This window comes from Protopterus annectens, chromosome 6.part0 (genome assembly GCF_019279795.1).
Source record: "Protopterus annectens isolate FY-2018-M chromosome 6.part0, PAN1.0, whole genome shotgun sequence".
NCBI classification, from domain to species: Eukaryota; Metazoa; Chordata; order Ceratodontiformes; family Protopteridae; genus Protopterus; species Protopterus annectens.
In genome coordinates, this window is record NC_056737.1 from 488,991,134 (window position 1) to 489,012,712 (window position 21,579).

The following is a 21,579-nucleotide window of genomic DNA, read 5'->3' on the forward strand; positions in this document are numbered from 1 at the left end:
AGTTTGGAGTGAATTTACATATTTTTCTCCAAGATATAAAAACTGGGCTAGCCTAGTCAGAATTTACATTTCATAGGAACGTGCATTTAATTGAAGGTCTTGATATGCACCCAATAACTGTTTCAGATTATGCTCCAATAAGTAAAATAAAAACACAGGGTAATGAAATAAAAATGAGACACTGGTGCTTTCCCACATATCTGTTGAAAAAGAGAGGAATTTAAGGCATGGGTAGTGGAGATTATTCAGGAGCTATTTGAGAGGTTAGAAGTTGCTTCTGAAAATATAGCTAAGTAGTGGGATAAAATTAAGGTGGAGTTGAAAATGAAGTGGAAATAAAAAAAAGGGGGGGGAGCTATGGTTAAGTAACCAGATTTATTTAGAGGGACTGACCAATGTTAACATATTGCAGAACAGGGAGATCTAACAGAACAAGAGGATCAGCTGCAGAATGCTAAACAGAAAGTAAGGGATTACCTTGATAATATCCAGGAGTTTAGAAAGCTTGCTGTTAAGCAACTGTTTTTGGATAGCACTAGAGCACAAAAACATAGCACAATGACTCGGGCAGCAGAAAGTAGAAAGGCTGTCACCAAGTTTAAGGAGCCTATAACAAGGAAAATAAGAGATCCTGTAGAGGTATTAGAAATATTTTGGAAATTCTATGAAAGTCTGTGTAAAGTAGAGAAATATGGAAATCAAGAAAATATATAAATGGAATGTTTTATGGAAGAATTAAATATACCAAGGTTAGAGGCAGACGAGGCTCAATTGCTAACAGTTATGATATGAAGAGATGCGATAAAAATTGTGATGTATAACAAGTCTACAGGAAAGTCACCAGGAATAGATGGTATTACTGTGGAGGTTTGGAAGCTAGGAGGGAAAAAACTTATAAAGATCTGGAAGGTATTTTTTAACAGTATTATAAGAGGAGGAGAAGTACCAGCATTCTGGAAGAAAACCGTGATAGCTGTAATACCTAAATAGTGTAAAGATCCATTACATCCAGCTTCATACAAGCCCATTTCAATACTAAACCATGATTATAAAGTATTCATGTCTGTAATGGCTAAAAGAATGGCAAAAGTTTTATTTATTTATTTTATTTTTTATTTTACATTTGTTGACCGGGCTAGTCCAACTGGATACATATCCATTTTCAGCAGAGGTCCGGGGAGATAAGCTCCGTGCAAAAAAAAAGCAAAAAAAAACATTTTTACAAACAATGTTGTTACAGGTTAATACCGAAATTATCATAGAGGTCTAAGTACCTCCCATTTTAAAATTGGGGTACATTACTAAAAATAGATCTAATATACTATAGTCTGGGAGAAATAGGTCTGGGATAAGAGGAAAATAAAACCTTTATATTTACAAAGAACATTAGAAGTTAGGCTGGAAAAATCAGAGGACAGAAATACATCACAGTGCCAAAGGCAGGTACAGTGGAAAAATTACAGAGAGGGCAGAAATGCTTTGCAGTGCAGTAGGCAGGTACAGTTCAGATTACAGGTAGAATACAGAAAGTCAAAATAAAAGAGGCATAAGTGTGTCTTTTACATAAATAAAAGAGTTTTCACACTATGAGTAAGCTTAGTAGGGGATGAAAAGAAGGGTAAGGAATAGCAAAAAGGTAAAGTGGCAAGAAGGAAGGTAGAGAGCTAGTTATAGGGAAGTAGTGGGTAGGCAGTACCTGTTATGAGTAGAAAAAGTAGAAAACTGATCAGTCAGGTTTAGTACAGGGGCATAGCCAGTGTGTTCTTAGGAAAAGTTTCAGTTTGTTTTTGAAAAGAGACGTGGAGGAAACTGAGGAAAGTTCACTGGGGAGAAGGTTCCAGGATTTTCCAACAGTGTTGCTGAAAAGAGAGTCCCCAGCCTTGTTATTAGATTTAGAGGTGTTTACAAGAAGTTTGTGTGATGAGCGCAAGGATTTCAGAATCTTATAGGGATAGATGAGGTTAGTTAATATAGGAGTACTGGAAGGTTGGTAAAGAGTCTTATGGGCAATGGTTAGTTGGTGGAATTTAAGCAGATTCTGAATTTCTAGCCATCCAAGCTGCTTAAGATTATAGCAGTGGTGGGTTCTGAATGGGTTGCCAGTAGCAAACCTGGCAATGTTATTGTAGGAGATTTCCAGTTTGGCGAGGTTATTTTTAGATAAATTAGTAAATATGGGTGAGGCATAGAGGAGTGTAGAGATTAGATGGGTATAAGCAATAGTTTTTCTGACTGTTGGTGAAAGGAATGATTTGATTCTGTAGAGAGAGCCTAGCTTTTATTGACTGTTTTTATAGTATTGTTGATATGGGTGTCAAAGTTAAGATTGTTGTCTATGGTAATACCAAGTAGTTTAGTAGTTGGGTCAGGTGATATGGGAGTACCATTTGTGGATATAACTGAGAAATCTATTGGGACGGTCTTACGAGTAGGATTGAAAAGGAGGAATTTTTTATTTTTTTGGGGGTTCTACAGAAGGCAATGTTGTGTAAACCATTGTTCTACTGTATTAAATACTTCTTGGGTAAGGGAGTGAAGTTTAGAAGTGGATGTGGCTGTACATATAAGTGTAGAATCATCGGCGTACTGAACACATGTCGCTTGGGGGATTGCTAGATGAAGGTCATTGATAAATATGGAGAAAAGAAGAGGACCTAATATTGACCCTTGAGGGATGCCAGTGTTAATGGGCAGGTGGGTAGAAAATGTTGTGCCAAAGTACTGCCTGTTGTCTGTTATCTAAATAGGGTTGGGACCATTTAATAGTGAGTGTATCTAGTGAGAGGGATTTGAGGATATTTCTAAGTATTTGGTGATTAACCATATCAAATGCCTTGGACAGATCGATAAACAGTGCTGAGGAGAGCATATTGGCATTTCGGTTTTTGTTAATACTGTCAGTAAAGGAAAGGAGGGCAGTAGTAGTGCTGTGGGATGGTCTGAAACCATGTTGACAGCTGGAAAGTAAGTTATTTTGGATTAGGTGGTATAGCAGTTGCTTATGGATGCATTTTTCCATTAGTTTTGCCAAAGGTGAAAGTAGGGCTATGGGATGGTAGTTGGAGAAATCAGTAGATTTTCCACCTTTATGAAGGGGATAATATGGGAGACTTTCCAGATGCTAGGGATGTGTCCTTCACTAATGGTTCTGTTAATCAGAATGGAAACGAGATAGGCAGTGGATTTGGCTGATTTCTGTAGATATTCAGCTGGTAATTGATCTGAAGGAGAGCAAGGTTTAAGTTTTTGGATAAGGGAAAGAATATATGTTGTAGGGACGGGTTGGAAGAGAAAAGGAGGGGGTGGAGTTGTGTTAGAGATAGGTAAAGTGAAATTATTAGGTGATAGGTGACTGGGAAGTGTTTGAACAGTGAAAAAAGTATTAAAGGCATTGGCAGTGTGCTTTGGGTTCTCCTGGTCTGTGCCTGTGATACCAAAATTGATAGATATGGATCAGTGTGGTTTTGTGGAGGGGAAGCAAACATTTGACAATATTAACAGAACACTGATGATCCAGAGGGAAGTAGAATGTAAGAAAATAGGGCTTTTATTGAAAGCATTTGACAGAGTAGACCGGGACATCATGAGCAGGGCAATCAAAACATTTGATTTTCGTGATTCAGTTGTAAGGTTGATTAGAAGTGTATATGAGGGATCGGAGGTGAAACTTAAAGTTGGTGGGGCCCTTTCTGATAACTTCTGCTTGAGTAGAGGAACAAGGCAAGGTTGTCCGCTTTCTCCTTTGGATTATATTTAGAACCATTGGCAAAGAAAATAAGGGACTCCGAAATTCAAGGATATAATTGGTATGGCAGTCAGGAAATACTAGCTCTATTTGCAGATGATATTTTATACATGATAAAACAGACAGGGACATTACAATGTTGTGGAACATTTTAAGACAGTTTCAGATCTTCTGGGGATACAAAATTAATGAAGCTAAAACAAAGGTAATAGCGGTAAATTATGTACCCACAAACAAATTGGTCCAACAATATCCACAGATCATATTTATGAGGACATGATAAAATGAAGTATTTAGGATATGGATTAGAAAAGACTCTGTTGTGGCAGCTAAGGATATGTGAGAAGAGACTAAACAGAAGATAATACAAAAATTTGAGAAACTAGAAGCTTTGTTATATGGGTATGGATACCAAGATACAAGCAATTAAAATGTTTTTAGTCCCTTTAGTCTTATACACAGGGCAGACATATGATCAACCAGAGGAGAAGCGGTGGATAGCAATTAAAAAATAGAGTTGAAGGATTTTATCTGGGAAGGGAAGACAGCAAGGGTCAAGTGGGATAAGCTGATTCTACCAGTAGAACAAGGTGGACTAGGATTACTCAATTTGATGGGGTATTTTAGAGCAACACAGTTAAGCAGTTAAAGCTATCATACATAGCACAAGCAGAAAACTATAATTCAAAGTGAAAAGGAATGATGATACAGGGAGGACGCTCAAGGAATAAGGAGAGATTGGGATTTTGGATGCAGACTCTTAAGGAGAACAACAAAAATCATGCAGAGTATTATATTCATAAAATAGCAGGGAGTATTCTAAGAACTAAACCAGCATGAGAATGGTGAAAAGAGATTCTGACACTAGGGGTGATTGTGGTTTGGGATACAGATAATAGGCAAGAGGGGGCTGGAATTTATTGGAGAAAACTGGCAAAGGAACCAAGGTATTCAGAGCAAATAACTAAAAAGGGAAGGGTAATAGAATGGGAAGAGACCAAAATGTATTTGGACTGCAGGTTAGAGATTGCCTTCACTATCAAGGATTGATGTCAGAGTATAGGCAAAGAAAAAAAAAATAGGGGGGAGGGTCTTAAATGAAAGACTAGCACTAGTAGAGTTTTTTAATAGAATCTAGAACAGAAGCTGACCTTAAAAAGGATTAATTAGTAAAGCATATAAAATATTGTATGATAATTATAAGAATCAGAGGAGCTTAGAAAGGCTTGGGAAGAGAGACTGGATAAGCAGTTCACAAAGAGACAATATGGGGATATATGTATATCTCCCAAATAATGCAACAAAGTCTAGAATGTTTAGAATCTTTGCCTGGAAGTGTTTACATAGATATTTTTATACCCCAGATAAAGAATTTTTCCTTAGGTGGATAGCAAATATTGGAGATGTCATGAGCAAGAAAGAGGTGGCTGTGAACATATTTTTGGGAGTGTAATGAGCTGGCAGACATTAGGGATTTTCTGCAGGCTGTTCTGTCAGAGATGCTTGGTGAATGGATTGGGTTGACTGGGGAGATTATTTTTTGAGCTATGATACAGACTCGGAATTGCCTAGATATAGTAAAGCCTTGCCGAGTCTAATTATGGTGGCTGCCAAAAAATGAATTACTAGAAAATGGAAATCAAAGTCTAGACCAGATTTTCTTGAAGTATTAAATATAGTAACTGAGATTAAACAACTAGAATTGGGATCTTTAGAAAAGGAAAGGAACAAACTACTTAAGAAAAAAAGGAATTGTGGGAACAGTATATGCAGAGAAGGAACAAGGTTTAAAAGGCAGGATTTGAATGAGCCATATAATACTTAACTGATGATGACTGGATAGATTGCAAGTGATATACGTTTGCAACTACAGTTGTTTCAGTGCTGTCTGTGATGTATAATGTTTGCAACTAATATAAATGTAAGATTGCCTATGTCGTGATCATTTAATACAGATATTTATTATAAAAGTGTTCATGTCTACAGTGGCAAAAACAATGGCAAAGGTAATGCTAAAAGTGATAGATATGTTTGTGTGGTTTTCTGGAGGGGTGGCAGACATTTGGAAACATTAACAAAACATTGATGATTCAGAGAGATGCAGAATGGGAAAAAAATACAATTGTTGTGGGTGGGTCTTGATGCAGAGAGCGCATTTGACAGTGTAAGCTGGGACTTTATGAGCAGGGCAAAGGAAGCATTTGCATTTCCTGAACAAATTATAAGGTTAATTAGGAGGGTATATGAGGGATTGGAGGCAAAAATTAAAGTGGGTGAGGTCCTTTCTGAGAATCTCTGCTTGAGCAGAGAAACCAGGCAGGGTTATTCTCTTACTACTTTTTGCGTTATACTTAGAACCATTGGCATTTCTTTAAGGGACTCAGAAATTCCAGGATATAATTGGTATAGTAGTCAAGAAAAGCTGGCTGTATTTGCAAATGGTATTTCCTACCTGACAAAATCAGAAAGAGGCATTACAGTTACAGTATTGTGGAAAATTTTGAGACAGTTTCAGATCTTTTTTAAACATCTTTATTGAATTATCACTTGTGATATAGACAAATTTACATTTATATAGAAGCAGTCAAATTGTATTAAGTTCACGTTTACAAACATTATACTTCACATATATTGCTATATATCATTATAACCTAAGCAACATTTCATACATTATTCAATTCCTGCCCTTTAGTTTAAACAAAAAAACCTCTTCATTAAACAATCGCTTACAACATAGGGAATCTTACATTTGTATAAATAAAAATAATCCAACACAGTCCTACTTGCAAGCATTTTACCACACAACCCATACTGGCATACTCCCATTTGCAAACATTATACATCACTTATAATCTACGCAATCATTTTCAGACAGACATTACATAGCTCATTTAAGTCCTGCCTTCTTTTAAACCTCATTCCTCCCCTGTATGTATTGTTCCTGCAGTTCCCATTTACTTTTACTTTGTAATTTGCTCCTGCCTTTTTCCTAAAGATCTCAATTCCATTTGTGTTTTATCTCTGTTACTATATTCACTACTTCTAATATAGTTGGTTTAGATTTTGATTTCCATTTTCTAGTAATTGCCTTTTTGGTAGCCACCATAATTGGAGACCGCAAGGCCTTACCCATGTCTAGGCAGTTCCGATCCTGTATTATAGCTGAGAAAAGTCATCTTCCTTGTCACACCAATCTGCCCACCCAGCATCTCCGACAGTGCATCCTGCAGGGAATCCTTAAAGTCCGCCAACTCAGTGCACTCTCAAAAAATGTGTTCCCAATTACTGTCACACCTCCAACATTTGCTAACCACCTGAGGAAAATTCTCTGGAGTCTACTTGAGGTATAAAAATATCTATGTAAACATTTCCAAGCAAAAATCCTAAATCTTCTCGATTTTGCTGCATATTTAGGAGACTTACATAAATCCTCTCATTGTTTCTTTGTGAATTCCTTATCCAGTCTCTCTTCCCAATCCTTTCTAACCTCTTGCAATTGATTCTTATAGTTATCATGCAATATATTATATGCTCTACTAATTATTCCTTTTTTTAATGGTAGCTTCTGTTCTAGATTCTACTAAAAACTCTGCCAGTGCTGGTATTTCATTTAGGACCCCCATTTCTTTCTCTTTACCTATAATCTGATATCAGTCATTGATGAGGGAAGGCTGTCTCTAACCTGCAGTCCAAATAAATTCTTGGTCTCTTCCTGTTCTGTTATCTTTTGCACGATATTTATTTGCTCCCAATACCTTGGTTCCTTTGCCAGTTTTCTCCAGTTAATTCCAGCCCCCTCTTGCCTATTGTCTGCATCTCTATTTGCAGTCATCCCTGTCAGCAGAATCTCCTTTCACCATTCCCATGTTGGCTTAGTTCTTAAAATACTTTCTGCTACTTTGATTATACTGTTCTGTATAATTATTCTCCTTAAAGGCCTGCATCCAAAATCCCAGTCTTTCCTTGTTTCTTGAGCTTCCCTCTGTTTCAACATCATCCCTTTCCACTTTGAATTGTAGTTTTCTGCTTGTGCTGCATATAGGAGCCTTAACTGTGTAACTCTGAAATACCTCTTGAAATTTGGTAATCCCAATCTGTCCTGTTCTACTGGAAGAATGAGCTTATCCCACTTGACTCTTGCCGCCTTTCCCTTCCAGATAAAGTCTGACTGCAATTGGGGATATAGACAGTAGACAAGTGGGGTCTGGAATTGATGGATCCTGACAAGTCTGCCCCCCCCCCCCCCGAGAAAAAAATACAGTCCAGATGCACGTATAAACAAAAAAAGAAAAATAATAGTAAACAAAAATATGCCACAGCCTATGGTTTGTAAATCTGTTGTGGTAAGTCAGCCCGCAAACCACTTTGATGGAGGATGCAAACAGTAGTGAACACTTCTCAGTCTGTCCAGTCTGAGAAATCAGAAGGTGAACATGTTCAAAATACCAAGCAGTGTCCACCTTTCCACAGTTGCTGACTAGGTTTAGAGATTTGACTGGAAGCAATCTGGAGCTACACCAGTGATTGGTAGTTTATGATTTTATTGAAGTTGAGATCCCAAATGTTTTGGCTGTTCCTCTTCTGTTACAGACCTTAGAGGAGGTCTGCAAAATTGCATGTAAACCCCCTTTGTCTAGTAAACAAGTTCCTAAAAAGGCTATGAGGAAATAAATGTGTCCTCTGATCTTGTAACTATTCCTGCTTGTTCATAAGCTGACCCAGCTGCAGTTTCTCCAGCTACCATCTCTGACAAGAGAGCCTTTGGTTCTTCTAACCCTGCACTGCTGGTTAACATTGACAAAAGTGGTTAGAGTCTCAGGGGAAAAAGTTGGCTCAGCCTAGTAATTTAAGCTTTAGAATTTTAAGTAATTAGGGGCGTCATGTGGGGATTTATTTTGCAATATGCTTGCAGCTTAGATGACTTTGCCTGCCAAACATAAGTGTTATACGAATGAGATTGTTTTTAAGGTGACTCAGTTTTCAGAATATGCTTTGAAGAACGTCTTGGAAGCAACAGACTCTATTTTTAGTAATGCAGCTGCTTCAGTTGTATTCAGAAGATACTGTTGGTATCATAACCAGAATTTTTCTTAGGATTTAAGAGATTTTGAATGCTCTTTCAAGTTCTGAATTTGTTTGGTCCTGCTGCTACCCGGATTCGCAAATAATGGGATGATAAAGATAAACTGATGCATGGAATATCTAGAATGTTTCATATTCCCAGGTTCTCTCCTCACAAGGCATCCAACTTCAAAGGGCATTGCAAACAAAAATCCCAGGATAAAAAGAGTCAGGGTAACAAGAAGAAGTGACCGAAGGATAATGGTTCCCCATGAAATAAAAGAAGTTAATTTCCCAAAAAAGGTTGGCCCCCTACTGAAAAATGACTATGCTAAGACTTTAAGCATCCAGTCCCGCCCTTTTCTTGGGTGATCCTTCAATCCAGGTACTTGGCCCCAAATAGTCTTAGACAAATAGGTGCTGAGAATAATCAATTGATGATAATCTTGGCAATGGAGAGAAAATTCTTCTACTTTGAGAAGTGCCCCACCCCGCATCTGCCAGACCAGACAGATCTGTTCTCTCCTGCACTTGCGTTGCAATATCATACCACTCCCTGCACCATAAAAAGGAATAGGATTTTATATCAGAATCTTTTTTGTACCCAAAAAGGAGCTGTTGCGGAGACCAGTGTTAGATTTCTTGTACCTAAACAGTGTAAGAAACTTCTCTGTGTGGAAGATTTTCAGTCCATATATTTCTAGTTAATCACTGTATATTAATTCGATCAGACAATAGTAGTCGAAGTAGCGAACTTAAACTCATCTTAAGTCAAAACAAAACAAAAAATAATAATAGAAAATATATAATTGTACAGCATTACTATGTATTTGAAAGTAATCCAAGCAAGGCAAGCAGTCTGTTTCCAGTCGAAAATCCTTTATTAAGTACACAGACAAGCGATCCAAGTAAAGCAAAAATAGAGTAATAATTTCCTCACAAGCTTTCTAAATATATATATACTTTTTATCAGACATGGGAGTGGTGTATTGTGCTGTAAAACAAAGTGGTATTGGTAATGTTAAATTCACATCCCTTCCCCCATCAGTGTGACATTCCAGCTGGTCCTGCCCTACTTAGTAGCTGTCATAATATATAACCCTTATATACTTTAAATTAAATTTATAATGATGTGGTACCTCTTATTTAACCAGATTATTAAGTAGATTATTGAGTCTGTGATTTTATCCAAGACAATATACTACATGGCTGGAAATATTTCAACCTTAGTTCATTTGGCAATAAAAAAATATATGTAAATATATACAAGTACATTTTGCATGTAAAAATCAATTTCTGTTTTCATAACCTATTGTTAACAAAGATCGCTTTCGTCCTTCTAGACTTCTTCAGGTCTGTATACAAGAACCCTAAAAACAATCTATAAAAATATATATAATTGTATAATTAGTTAGCATTGTTATTACAAATCATTTTGAATAAAGTGGAAAACATATAACCAGAAAAAATGTATGTGTTATGATGGAAACAACATATACACTTAAATTTCAACTGATTTAAAATGGTATTTAAAACCAATTTGTAGAATAAAATAAAATACAATTAGTCATGTAAACAATGTGGCAATTTTCTAAGTTCCAGTGCACTTTCAGTTGAACAGTAGTAGTTTAGTCCAGGCTTCCTAAAAGAGTTCAGCTTTAATTGCCACATGAGTTCATGTTTCTCCAGAATATTCGGGATGCCTCCTTCAAGATCACCCATGTCTATGTGATCCAGGATCTGGAACTTAAAACCTGTATGTCTTTTATGAAAAGAAAGGTGTTTGGCTAGTGCATTATTTTTACAGCCAGAGCGGATTTCTGACAGATGACATGAAATCCTACGCTTGAGTTTATTTACAGTCTTGCCCACATAGAATGCATCGCATTCATTACACGGTGCCCTGTAAATTACTTTTGTAGTGTTAGTCACCCCCTGCACTGGTTTTTATGATCTTCTTTAAATAAGGGCAATAAAAACTATCACCTTGCTGTATAAATGTACAAAATGTACAGTTAGTTTCACATCTTTTAGTGCTTTTCTCATATGGTCTAGGTTTAAATTCAACAAAACTTCTTATGTTCCTGGTCTTCCTATAAACAAATGATGGGGCTTCACCTAAGATGTTAATCACAAAAGGGATTCTTGTGACAATGTCCCAGTTTGCTTTAATAATATTTTTGATACTGTGATAATCCAAAGTGTATGTCAGGATGCAGCTGTTTTTGCATTTGTTATTCTCTTTGGAATTACTTCACATTTTTCTACTGGGGAGGTTGAGCGAAGGTGCTTCAATCCTTTTCAGTTCTATAATGGGTTCCAGGATGTTTTTTTTAACATCTGACTTTCATAGCCTCACTAGAAAATCATTCTCTAAGTTGTTCAGGTTTCTCAAAAATGGTTCCATCTCTGTGGTAATTCTAGCTAATCTATAGCCTTGGGACTTCACTACATTATACTTGGTTTTTGTAGGATGTAGACTTTTACTGTGGAGTAATAAGTTAACCCTCGTTGGTTTTCTGAATAGATCAGTGGTGATTCTGTTGTCGTTGGTGTCCTTGGAAATATGCATATCTAAGAAAGTGGTTGAAGTACAGCTATGGGAAGAGGTAAACTTCAGGAAGGGGGTTGTTTGATTGAGGTAAGTGATAAAATCTCCAAGTTGCAAGGTGTCACCTTCCCACACAATAAAGATGTCATCAATACAACATAACTAGCATGTGATATGCTGCATTTAGTCTGTGTTTAACACAAAGTCCACCTCCCATTTGCCCAGGGCTATATTAGCTATGCTTATTGTACCTAAATACCTTTCTGAAAGTACTCAAATTCAGAATGCTCACCCTGCAGATGGTCCTACCCCTTCTTCTGTATGACTTTTTCATGATGAACTTACTTCTGAAGGATGCTTATCACATTCCATTTGCTCTCAACTTTAACTTGAACATACAAAAATTTTGATGTCCTTCAAGGATGCATCTGCAGTCCTAACATATGGGTTGTCCTGCCTCAGGCAGCCCTTCGGTCGGCCGGATTCCAAAGTCTGGGTCTGGCCTCGGCTGATTTCGCACTTCACCCGACGTCATAGCTGCTGTTTATTGGGTATAAAGGCATCAGCCGATGCCATTTTCCTGAGTCTTTCTTGCCGCGTGGTGCCCGAAGCAGAAGCTGTTCGCAAGTGCCGGTCGGTCAGATCCAGAGATTTCTACTACCGAAGACTTCTAAAAAGCTAAGTACCCCGTTGGGGACTCTTTCTTGCCTCAGCCGATGTCAGAAAAAGTAAATAATTGTTTAACTTGTGGGAAACAAATAACTCATAAGGATTTCCACTCTTACTGCCTTCCTTGCTTAGGCCCAGACCACGACGTATCAGCTTGTCTAGCCTGTGCTTCCTTCAACCGACGGACACTTAGACGTCGATCGGAGTTTGCAAAGGAGTTTTTTGGTCCCGCTTTTTCTTACAAAATGCCGTCGGAGACTCCGGCTACACAAATAACTAAAAAACGCAAGGAAAAGGACCGACACTCTCGGTCCGCTGTTTCGGCTGAAACCACGGTTAGGCCAACCGTGAGTGTCTCTGTTTCGGCTGAAACCGAGCCCCCGGTTCTTCCTTCGGCCGAAAGCATGCCTCCTATAGCCGAGGCCTCACAGGCCATGGTCGAATCTGCTACTGAAATTACTGCTACAGAAGCAGGCACCCAGGATTTGTCAGATACTATTCCTTTAGACATATCTACCCCTGCACGTGGGGCTGCTAGACCCCCTGCTTCTATGTCCATCAAGGCTTTTGCCAGGGCTAAAGCAGCTAAATCTTCTAAGGCCTTACCTGCTAAAACTCCCACACTTAGGCCTACCTCTAGTTCATAAATACTCAGCCTGGCTGAGGATCTCATTTCTTTGATCAGGGGATCCCAACCTCACCCAGACAGGGCCTCTCATCCCCCTTCAGATAAGAGGCCTAGGACTGAACCCCCGGAACCTGTCTCTACAGACTATTCCTCGGAGGATTCGGACATTTCAGACCCTCAGGAAGGCCCATATTCTCCTTATGAGGATTCTGATGCAGAAGACTCCATTCCTTCTGCTTCTCCTCCTGAAGAATTTTCTTTTGGGGAAACCTTACATGCTATGAGGGAGCATTTCCAGTGGCAGGGCCAGGATTTCTCAGACTCAAGGAAAAGGCTAAGGACTTTTTTACACTTACCACAGCATAGGCCTTTAGCCATTCCTCCAGTACTAACAGTAGTTGATGATGCATTTAATGATGCCTGTACTGCTCCTGATTCTCTTCCTCCGGCCCCTGCCAAGCCTGACAGATATTACAGGGTCCCGGACACACACTACCATTTGTATAAAGCTCCTGTTGCAGACCCCGAAACCATTTCACAGGGCCCGAAAGGTGTGGCAGCTGCTTCTGCCAAAAACCCTCTCCCCTCCGATAGGGAATCTAGAGCATTAGAGAGATGGGGTAAAAAGGTTTATACTTCTGCTGCTCTTGCGGCTAGGGCCTTAAACTGTCAATTTCACATGATTCAGTACCAGGAATTTTTGTTAGACCAGCTAAATAAAAAAACTGCCCTCTCCTGAACCTATAGACTGCAAGTCTCTTCAGGATTTGGTACATAACTCTCAGCAGGTCAGTAACCATTTCTTAAAATGTGGCTATGATGCACTGGAAGCTTCCTTTAGATCAGCTATGACTGGAACAGTGATTCGAAGACATGCATGGTTAAAGGAACAATCTTTACCAGACCATGTTAAATCAAAACTCCTTGATGCTCCCATGGAGAAACAAAGTTTGTTTGGCTCCCCGGCACAGGAGGTTCTAAAGAAGGTGGAAGAAAAAGCAAAATCTGTCCAAACAGTCAAGGATTTCTTACAGGTCCAACCTCCGAGGTTTAGCAGAAATTGGCCTTCGAAAAATTGGTCCTTTCCAGACAACTCCAGAGCACAGAGAGGCAGAAATAGACGACCAAGAGGCAGAAATCAATCTAGGGGTGCCTACAGGGGACGTCAGTGGCAACCTACCAATCAGAGAAGTACTGCCACAGATTCAACTACAACCACCTCCACAGGACAGACACAATGACTTGGCTCTGATACCGCCTACCAGGGAACAACTGGAAGCTCCTTTGGGCGGAAAGCTTGCTTTATTTTCAGACAACTGGCATTACATTACAGGAGACAAATGGACTTTACAAACAATAGACAAGGGCTACAGGTTTCACTTCCACACACTACCAAAAAAGAGGGGAATGCCAAACCTACCACCAAACCAAAAAACAGACGCTCTAAGACAAATCAACAACTTACTAAGGATGAGAGCTATAGAAAAGGTGCCACCTATGGAACAAGGCCAAGGATTTTACTCCAGGCTTTTCCTGGTACCAAGAGAAGAAAATCAATGGAGACCTATTCTCGACTTGTCCGCACTGAACACATACCTCATTGTTCCAAAATTCAAAATGCTGACCCTCCAGCAGCTTCTTCCCATGCTGGGCAAGGAGTCTTGGCTGGTGACTCTAGATCTCAAGGAGGCATACCTGCACGCCCCTATACGACCAGATTGCAGAAGACACCTCAGATTTCTTGCAGGATCAGAGCATTATCAATTCTCAGCATTGCCCTTTGGCTTATCTACTGCGCCCAGAGTATTCACGAAATGCCTGGCATCAGTAATTGCTCATTGCAGGCTTCAGGGAATTCAAATTTACCCATACCTGGACGACTGCCTACTACAAGCGGACAACAAGACAAAATTAACAAAAGATTTGGAAAATGTTATACAACTGTTGCAAGCCTTGGGATACACAGTCAACATGCAGAAGTCAAGACTAGTACCATCCCAAAGGATAACATTCTTGGGGGCAGAACTGGACACATCAACTCAAATGGCCTTTCTCACAGAAGAAAAATAAAAGCAACTACCAGGCTATTTCATGTCATTAACAAAACAAACTCAGCTTACTGCAAGGAAAGTACTGCAAGCCCTGGGTTACATGGCATCCTGCATAATATTGATTCCGCATGCCAGGCTACATATGAGAAAGCTACAATGGTACCTAAGGAATGTATGGTCTCAACACCAGCACAGTCTAGAAGACCAGATTCCAATAATTCCATGCCTGAAGCAAGAATTCCTGTGGTGGGCTCAGGCCTGTCAGTTGAACAGAGGCTTGCCTTTCCACAAACCACAGCCAAGCCAGACCATCACCACGGACGCCTCAGACCTAGGATGGAGGGCTCACATGGTGGACAAGTGTATACAAGGCCTATAGACCCAAGACCAGCTGAATCTACACATAAATCTAAAGGAGATGCTGGCAGTGAAATATGCGATCCAGGCATTCAGACCACTCCTTCAACAGGGTCATCTGCTCATAAGGACGGACAATACCACAGTCATGTGGTACATCAACAAACAGGGAGGTACGCATTCATATCCTCTATGCCGGATGGCAATGGACCTGTGGAATGTGGCCCTGAACCTCAACATTCTACTTCAGGCCAGATATGTACCAGGAAAAGAAAATTCTCTAGCAGACACCTTAAGCAGAACTACCACGGATGCTCACGAATGGATGCTGCATCCAGACATTTTCAAAGCCATAACAAAGAAATGGGGACTACCACAGATGGACCTGTTTGCCTCCCCACACAATCACCAATTGAAGAAATTCTGCACAAGAGCATACCACCCACGTGCTTGGAGGGTGGACTCACTTTCCTTCAGCTGTAAAAACCTGACAGCATATGCATTTCCACCTCTTCCCTTGATGTACAAAGTTCTACTGAAGATCAAAGAGGATCAACCAAGGGTAATTCTGATAGCTCCAGACCTGCCGAGACAACATTGGTACCCGCTACTGAGAAGCATGTCTCGGACACATGCATGGCATCTACCTCTATGTCCCTTACTACTAACACAGGACAACTACAAGATCCTACATCCAAACTTGAAAACACTGCAGCTAGCTGCTTGGAATATTGCATAAAACAAAATAACCCAGATTTATCTCAGAGGGTTAAGGACATTATCCTGGAGGCACGCAGACCCTCCACAAGGAAGACTTATTCAGCCAAGTGGAAAAGATACCTCATTTGGAGTGCAGCAAAGGGAGAAAATGTCTCATTGGCAAACATAGCACACATCCTGGAATATTTAGCAGAGCTGTTCCATAATGGCCTGTCTTACTCCTCCATTAAGATTCATGCATCAGCGATTTCAGCAGAATACAACTTGGATCCTCCTGTCTTCTCTCATCCTCTACTCAGGCAGTTCTTGAGAGGAATCAAAAATGTAAAGCCTCCAAGGAAACCGCCTTTACCTACATGGGACCTCAACTTTGTGCTGGAAAAGTTAACTCTTCCCCCTTTTGAACCAGCAGCAACAGCAGAATTACAATTCTTGCCTTGGAAAACTGCGTTCCTACTAGCAATCACTTCAGCAAGAAGGGTATCTGAGTTACAGGCATTAATGGCAGTACAACCCTTCCTTATCTTCCATCAGGACAGAGTCTCTCTGAGAACCAACCCTACCTTTATGCCAAAAGTGGTCTCCAGAGTATCATTGAACCAAGCGATTCATTTACCTACATTCTTCCCCAACTCACAGAACAGGGGGGAAAGACTACTACATACCTTGGATGTGCACAGACAATTACGCTACTATCTGGACAGAACTAAGAACAGCAGAAAAACTGACCAGCTTTTGGTAGCATATGCAATAGGAATGCAAGGAAAAGCAATTTCAAAACAGACAATCTCAAAATGGATAGGAAATTGCATCCGTTTTTGTTACTCTTTTCATGGAAAGACAACTCCTGATAATATCAGACCTCATTCCACAAGAGCTACAGCCACCACTACAGCTTTCCTACGAGGAGTGGCTACCAAAGACATTTTAGAAGCTGCTACCTGGAGCTCCGTGCATACATTTGCCAAGCATTACAATCTTCCTTTAAACTCTAGATCCCGAGCAGGCTTTGCAACTGCTGTTTTGCAAGGGATCTTAACTACACCATCTTTATCTTAGTGCCTCCTCCCCCAGTTTGGCTCTGGTATTCTACCCATATGTTAGGACTGCAGATGCATCCTTGAAGGACATAGTACAGTTTTGTACCTACCATAAATGTAGATGTCCGATAGGTATGCATCTGCAGTCAGGATTACCCACCCTCCTTCCCCTCTGTGGTACTCCTAGGGTATTTACCCATCTTTTAGCTAGCTGGGGGAATCTGTTATGGTGTATTTGTTTGTATATATGTATATATATATATATATATATATATATATATATATATATATATATATATATTTTTTTTATATTGTTTGCTCTCTATTGTTTGGAATTATTTGCATTTATCCAAATTTAGCCTTACCAGAGGGCACCTGGCATCTGGGGCAAGAAACACTGAGGAAAATGGCGTCGGCTGATGCCTTTATACCCAATAAACAGCAGCTATGACGTCGGGTGAAGTGCGACATCAGCCGAGGCCAGACCCAGACTTTGGAATCCGGCCGACCGAAGGGCTGCCTGAGGCAGGACAACCCATATGTTAGGACTGCAGATGCATACCTATCGGACATCTACATTTATGGTAGGTACAAAACTGTACTTTTTGCATCCTCACAAAGAATTGCTTTCCTGTGTTATATGATGGATACAGAAAAAGTATGGCTTTTCTACTAGAAGACAGTGTACTGGCTGTTCAGGACATTCTCAGGAATTTCTGTGTTTTAACAAGCTGCTTCCACAAGAGAATTCTTCAAAATGACAGGCCTCATGGCATTAATGATCTTCATGACACCACAGGAGAAGGCTTCAGTGGTACAAAAAAATTGTTGGACCCAGCACCTGCTTCTCTTTGAGTTCCAGATACCAGTACTGGATTTTGCGAAATGAGTTGCTGTGGTAGAGGGCTCCAATATCTCTCAATCCAGACCTACTGTTCTTCCTCCAGACTATAGTTAATTTCAGATGGACATGTCAGGTTATGCATTAGGAACCATGTCCAGGGGGTGTTCAAGTGAAAAGCGAATGGGATCCCTTCAGACCTTGCAAAGCACATAAATGTCAAAGAAATATTAGCAATGATTCAGACTTTAAAAGTTCTTCATCACTTATGGTCTTCAGGTCCCCTTTTATTGGTCATAGACAACACCACAGTCAGGTTGTAACTGAACAAACAAGAGGGTACTTGGTCATACTGTCTTAGCTGGTTGCCAGTTGGCCTGGGAGCTAGCCTTACAGCATTCTCTTATGCTTCAGGCCTCATACACCCTGTCAGAGCAAAACCTGGTGAAAGACAGACTAACAAATCCTGGATGGTCCATCACAAGTGGAAACTCAGGTCAGCGGTTTGCTTGGATTTGGTCTGGATGTGGGAAATGCTTCAAATAGTTCTCATCACTTTGTTTCAAAAAAGACAGCTGGAAAAATTCTGCTTGAGGCATCCTTGCAGCCATGCTTAGAGGACAGAAGCATTCTCGTTCCCTTGGACAGGAATTTTCCTTTATGCATTTCCACCAATACCCAAGGTAGATTCAAAAATTATTACCAAAGATCATTGTGGTAACCTCCTTTAGCCGCTGGCAGAGTTGGTTCTCCCTTTTAATGAAATTGTCGAAGGGTGATTATCACGAGCTTCCTCGCACTCTGGATCTGCTTACACAATGTCAGTGGCAACTGATCACCCCAACTTAGAGCAATTGCTACTGACAGCATGGATGATTCTGTCTTGATATCTTTTAGGCACTTGTTTCATAAGAATGTGTACCAGGTATTGAAGAAGGCAAAAAATGCAACTGTAAAATCTTATGTTTACAAGTGGAAAAGGTTTTCTTTTGTATCTAACCTATATCAGAGGGCCTGGTATAGTGTCTACCCCTGGTTTTGAAATATCTGTTTGAGCTACTTAATGATAGTCAGTCTTAAGCATCTGTCAAGGTTCATATTGCAGTCATCTTAGTTTTTCTTCTCATGGATCCCTATCTTTTATCACCTTTGATCGCAAATAGTTTATGAAAGGATGTTGCACTTGGAACTTTCTCAAAAGCAAATCCCTTCTCCTTGGGATTTCAGCTTTGTTCTTGGAAAAAAAAAATTCCTTTTGATCCTGCCTTCCAAACTGAATGGAAGTTATTCACTTGGAAAACTGTTTTACTTATTGTTTTGACATTTGCAGGGCAAGTCTCTGGGCTACAAGCTCTCATGGTGTACCAACCTTACCTGTTTTCTTTAATGTCAGGGTTGCTTTATAGACTAATGCTTCTGCCATGCCAAAAGATGTTTCTGAATTTACTCTGAAACTAGCCTTCAAGGTCCCAGTTTTCTTTCTGGAGCCTAAAAACTAAGGAGAGAAGATTTTGCATACCTTGAATGTGCACAGGCAGCTCCGGTACTATCCTGACAGAACTAAGCCCTTCAGGAAAGCTTAATAGCAGTTCAGTTCCTATTCTGAGGCAAAGAAGGGTCAGCTTGTCTGTAAGCAAACAGTTGCTCATTGGTTGCCTTCTGCTGCTGTTTTTTGTTACTCCCACCATTGTAAAGGTAGGCCAGGCAAGCTTAAGGCACACATTCCACCAGAACCTTATCCAATCGGTGGCATATTGGAAAGGAATGGACTCATGAAGCATTCTAGTGGCAGCAACCTGGTCCTCTGTTCATACCCTTTCAGAGAACTACAAACTGGACTGTTTCTCAAGTTCTAGAGCAGGTCTTGTTAGGGGTATTCTCCAGAGCCTTTTGGATTCTTATCTTTCCTTCTACCAGGTAAGGCAAGCTTTGAGAATCTACCCATATGCCACTGAGACAATATGAATGATGAACATAGTACAGTTGCGCAAGTCCTACTTACCTGGAAGATTAGATGTTAGAATTTCACACTGCCTCAGTGGCAGCATCCACCCACCATTCCCTTATTTTGCATATTGTTCAATGGTGTCTAGCCTTGTTGTGTTCTTTCTTGGTTTTGGTTATCTGTGTTGGTGTTTTTTTGGCTGTGAATTGGTTTGTTTCAGGCACTTCTAGTCCTTGTTTCTTCCTGCTTAGCACTAAAAGCCTGAACTACTGCCTTTGTGTGGCACAGCTTAGACTTACTTGGTGGGAGGGGCTTAGCCAATCTCCTATCATAGAGAGTCACAGGAGGGGATTTGAAGCTCTGCAAAGTTGTCAGTGTGCGTTTGTGCAGGCACAGAACCCAAATGCTACTGAGGCAGTGTGGAATTTGAAAATCTGCTTTTACAGGTAAGCAGGCCTTGTGCAGCTACTTTTCTACATACAATCCTCAGTCATTTCTTTATTTATGACTTGTGTCTGCTGACATTTGTAGAACTCTCCTGGCAGATGAGGAAAAAAGGTACATTCCTACTTTATCTTAAGCTTTAACCAAACATTCCCTGATAAGACTTCTACCTCACATTTAAAAAACCTTTACATTGCGTAAATAACTACTTTATAATGCAACTCGCAGTCAGCTTCAAGAAATTTGTTGTATACATATTACTACGACAAGAAAAATAACTTTTTGACTTTGATTTTATACAAATGTCAATAAGAAAGAAAGGAACCCTTTTTTTACTTTGTTTCTTCACTTTCTTCTTTATCCTTCTACATGTTAGTGGCAAAGTGAAAAATGGTACTTTACAGTCCGCAGCTAGTTTAAAGTAATCCACAGACTTCCAGTTCCTTTTTCTTTCTTTATCTCCAATTCTCCCATTACCAAAGTTCTGTTACAATGTTTATTTCCTACTTTTGGATTTCTTGATGTTCCATTTCTCAATCACCCAACACCAGTCTTGGGTTCAGACTCCTGATTTTTCTTGACAGCTCCTGTGCTTTTTTTTTCTGTCATTCATTTATCTTCCTTTAAAACAATAGGGAAGGTTTTACTGGCAAGTGCTGTCTCAGAGCTGTGCCATTATCATAGGAATGAGAAGCAGAATCCCTTTCAACCATCACCTGTTCTGCATCCAAGAATGCCTTTGTTCCTTCTGAAAAAAAAGTGTTCTGAAGACAGTTGGATGTAGCAACTTGAATCTCTCCCCTCCCTCTCGACACATTTGTATTCTGCCTTGTGTACGGTGAGTAATCCTTTGCCACAAACACTCTGGTATCCCCAATTGATAATGTTTTACCCTGCAACAGTTTTGTTAGGAACAGCTCCTTCTGATGATATGACTGTATTTTTGCTTTTATGTCTTGACTTCTATGTCATGGCCAGATTTAGAGAATAAATACAATGTGCCCTTTCTTTTAAGAAATCTTTTTGTGGCATACCAGTCCAATTGCTTATTTGTACTTTCACAAAATGAATCTAGTTTGTCTCTTCCATTTTATTTGATACAGCAGAAAGTCTTCTCTGTGTGCTCTGTCTTACTCTGCGTTTTTTAAATGGTTCTTGAAGTCTTTATATTCAGGTTGGAATTTACTGGAGAAAACTGGCAAAGGATCCAAGGTATTTGGGAGCAAATAACTAGAGGGAAGAGTAATGGAGTGGAATGAGACCGAGAAGTCATCTGTAGACGAAAGATTAGAGACTGCCTTCCTTACCAGGGATTAATATCAGACTGTAGGCAAAGGAAAGGGGATAGGAGAGTCCAAAGTATAAAAGACTTAGTGTGTTCTGTCGAATATAGAACAAAAACTGCTGAAACAATGTGGGATAATTACTAGAGTATATAAAATATTTCATGGTAACTGCAAGAATCAGAGGAGGTTAAAAAAGAATGGGAAGACAGACTGGAATAGCAACAGGAACAGTAGAATTACC

General features: G+C 39.8%; 1 protein-coding gene across 1 annotated transcript in view; it reads left to right on the forward strand.

Annotated features, from left to right (window-relative positions):
- Positions 1 to 21,579, forward strand: part of UBR1 (ubiquitin protein ligase E3 component n-recognin 1) — a gene marked incomplete in the record, with an annotated part of 4,571,807 nt that overhangs the window by 2,998,645 nt on the left and 1,551,583 nt on the right.